We start from the raw sequence: 3,746 nt of genomic DNA, 5'->3' as shown, positions 1-3,746 counted from the left end.
GCGTGCTCTCATCTCTACTAACTCGGCCTGGTCTCTGGCTGGGTGCTTAAGCAGCGTTTCGTAGCTCTTTCTCTGTTCTTCAGAGAGGATAGAGGCCTTAAATAGTACTCTTCTCGTCCAAAATAAAAATCATCTTACTCCAAAGTGTGTTCTTTAGCTTCTGTTTTTTCTAGCAACAATTCTCTCGTCTCAAACTATGGACACTATTCTTTTCCTCCAAAGAAATCGCCCACAGACACCCGTACACCTTAACCGAAAACTGTGGGTTTGTTTCTGGGTCTAATACATGCCTCTCTGTCTTTCCGTTTCATTTGCTATAACACCAGCTCAGGTTTGACGATTAGGGATAGTTCACAAAATGTTGCTTTCACACATCACACTCCTACTGCCCAACAACAGTTCCTCCCTTTCAAGAGTTCCTGCCTTGAACCCTCTGATATCTGACATTTATCTTTATTGGGGATGTTGGGAAAGCCCGGAGGCAATAGAATGTGAACTGAATCTAGAGGGAAGAATTGGGAGGGTATGTATAGGAGAAGGGTGTGCCAGATAAAGAGAACACTCAAAGGCGGGGAGGCATAACCTTGTCATATCAACCTTTTTAAGTGAGACCAGACTAGGTCTCAAGCAATAAACCCAAACAGCCTCTTAACTGGGATTAATTTAATAAGAATGATCCTTAAGTCTCTTCTGTACTTAAAACCCTTCAGTGGCTCTTCTTCTTATGACAAGTTCAAATAGCTTAGTATCTGACCCCGGTTCATTTTTCCAGGCTTATCTCTATTCACTTCTCCTAGCCTCCTTTCTATCCCCTTCAAATGTCTGTGACTAAACTTGTAAGGCTCCTTATTCAAGAATTTTTTTATTGCAGCATTATTTATAATAGCCAAGTTATAGAAGCAACTGAGGTATCGAATAAATTTTATATATATATATATATATATGTGTGTGTATATATATATTCCATTATATTTTATATATATACGTGTGTGTGTGTATATATATATATATACACATATACATACGTATGTATATATATATACGTATATTTTATATATATACGTGTGTGTGTGTATATATATATACACATATACATACGTATGTATATATATATACGTAAGTATATATATATATATATATATACGTATGTATATGTGTATATATATATATACACACACACACGTATATATATAAAATATAATGGAATATTACCCAGCAATAAAAAGTGAAATCCTGCCATTTGCCACAATGTGGATGGACCTGGAGGACATTATGCAAAGTAAAATAAGTCCGACAGAGAAAGACAAATGACATGATTCCACTTATATGTGGAATCTGAAAAAAACAAAAATAAACAAAAAAAACCATCAAATTGATAGTTGTCAGAGGGGAGGGGGTGGTGGGGATGGGTAAAAAAGGTGAAGGAGAATATAGTCAATAATACTGTGAAAAGTTTGCACAGTGACAGATGAGTACTACACTTAGGTGGTCACTTTGTAAGGTATATAAATGTGACTCACTATGTTGTATACCTGAAACTAATATAACATTTTATACCAACTTGAATAAAAATTTAAAAAACAAAAAAAAATACATTTTTATAAAAAAATTAAAAATAAAATAAAATTTCTTCTTCCTCAAAAAAATAAAAAGGTTTTTACTCTCTCCGGTCAGGACACCGAGTCTGAGTTAGGTGCTCCTCCTGTATATTCCCTTGGCATACTGTTTATTCCCTGTTTAGCATTATCTCACTGTAAGCTAATTACTAACTTACTAACTTGCCAGTGTATCCTACCTTGATGATACATATGTAGAAGTCATTCAATAATATTTGTTGAAAATAAAATAAACTAAACCCCTGATAGGCCAAAATCTAAAGTCCTCTGATTTTAGCATGCAGAGTTTCATGTCAGATTAAGACGAGGTGCTATTCCTACATAGTAGAGGTTTGCAGGAAGTGGAGCAGAACATGGAGCTGATTGTTTAATCAATCAGTGATTTATTTACTCTCATTATAGTTGTCGAACATCTGCTATGAATCACATGGTGTGCTCTAGGTCACTCCCTTGCAAGGCCTTTTGCCTCTTTCCTGAAATGTTTTGTCCTGAACCTGATCAACTACGTTGGCCTTAAACTGTAAGTCTCCAATTCTTTACCACATGTGGTATGTAGAGACAACTATAAGATGTCTTATAAGAAAGTAGAAGTGAGAGAAATACGAAAGAAAATTGCCCTTATAAAATCAATTCCTTAAACATCAATTTCCTTATTACTATCTATATCCCTTAAAAAGTCTTTGTATAGGACCATAGGCATATATACCCCAGTTTGAAGACCGCTGCCTCAGAACACTAACTCTGATTATTCTTGTGATGGTTAATTTTACGTGTCAGCTTGACTGGGACATGGAGTGTCCAGATTAAACATCATTTCTGGAAGTGTCTCTGAGGGTTTTTCTGGACAAGATTGCATTTGAAATGGTGAACTAAGCAAAGCATATTGCCCTAGTGTGGGTGGAGCATCATCCCATCTGTGAGAGCCTGAATAGAACTAAAAGGTAGAGAAAGGAGGAATTTATTCTCTGCCTGACCGCTGAGCTAGGAATCAATCTTCTCTTGCCCTTGTCTAGGAATTACACTATCAGCCCTCTTGTTCTCAGAACTACATCACCAGCATTCCTGGGGCTCTAGCTTGCAGACAGCAGATTGTGGGACTTCTCAGAATATATAATTGCATGAACCAAGCCTTATATATTATATGTATCTCAGTACTGTTTCTCTGGAGAATCCTGACTCATAGAACCTCTATTCCATCTTAATGTTTCAATCTACTGATACATGCCTAATTTTGTTATAGAGAATTATAATAGTGTGGTCAATAAAAGCTTTTCAAGCAAAATTTTTTTATTTTAATAAAATCAAATAGGAAATGAATAATTGAATTTTTTAAATTAAAACCCCAATACCATTTATATTAGCACCAAAAAACAAAAATCTAACAAAATTAATACACAATTCAAATGAGGAAAATTATAAAACTCTGATTAAAAAATGCAAAAAAGCTACAAACAAATGGGGAGATACTCCGAGTATGTGGATAGAAAGACTCAACATTGTCAAAATATTAGTTCTTCCCAACTAGATCTATAGATTCAATATTATCCCAATCAAAATCCCAGCAGGTTATTTTGTGGATATCAACAAAATGATTCTAAAGTTTATATGGAGTGGCAAAAGACCCAGAATAGTCAACACTATATTGAAGAACAAAGTCAAGGACCGACTTCATACTACCCATCTTTAAGACTTATTACAAAGCTACAGTAATAAAGACAATGTTTTTTAAATATTATACTAATTTTTTTTAGTTTTATTAAATTTATTGGGTCTACCACCAAGCCACTCTGAACATGCCCGATCTCGTCTGATCTCAGAAGCTAAGCAGGGTTGGACCTGGTTAGTACTTGGATGGGAGACCACCTTGGAATGCCAGGTGCTATAGGCATTTAAAAAATAAAAAAAATACAACTCTATCGGGATGACATTGGTTAATAAAATCATATAGATTTCAATTGTACAATTCAATAATACGTCATATGTGTATTGCATTGCATGTTCACCACTCAAAGTTAAATTTCCTTCGATTACCTAGATAGATAATTGGATAAAGACATTGTGGTACATATATACAATGGAATATTACTCAGTGATAAGGAAAGATGAAATACTACCATTTGCCAGTCTCAT

General features: G+C 34.8%; 1 pseudogene; it reads left to right on the top strand.

Moving 5' to 3' along the window:
* Positions 1 to 3,385: 3,385 nt before the first annotated feature.
* On the top strand, positions 3,386 to 3,504 carry LOC120580998 (uncharacterized; annotated as a pseudogene).
* Positions 3,505 to 3,746: the final 242 nt, after the last annotated feature.

This window comes from Pteropus medius, unplaced genomic scaffold, assembly GCF_902729225.1.
Source record: "Pteropus medius unplaced genomic scaffold, Ma_sr-lr_union100, whole genome shotgun sequence".
In the NCBI taxonomy this organism is placed as follows: Eukaryota; Metazoa; Chordata; class Mammalia; order Chiroptera; family Pteropodidae; genus Pteropus; species Pteropus medius.
The sequence above is the reverse complement of the archived record's forward strand: the minus strand, read 5'-3'. Positions and strand labels throughout refer to the sequence as shown.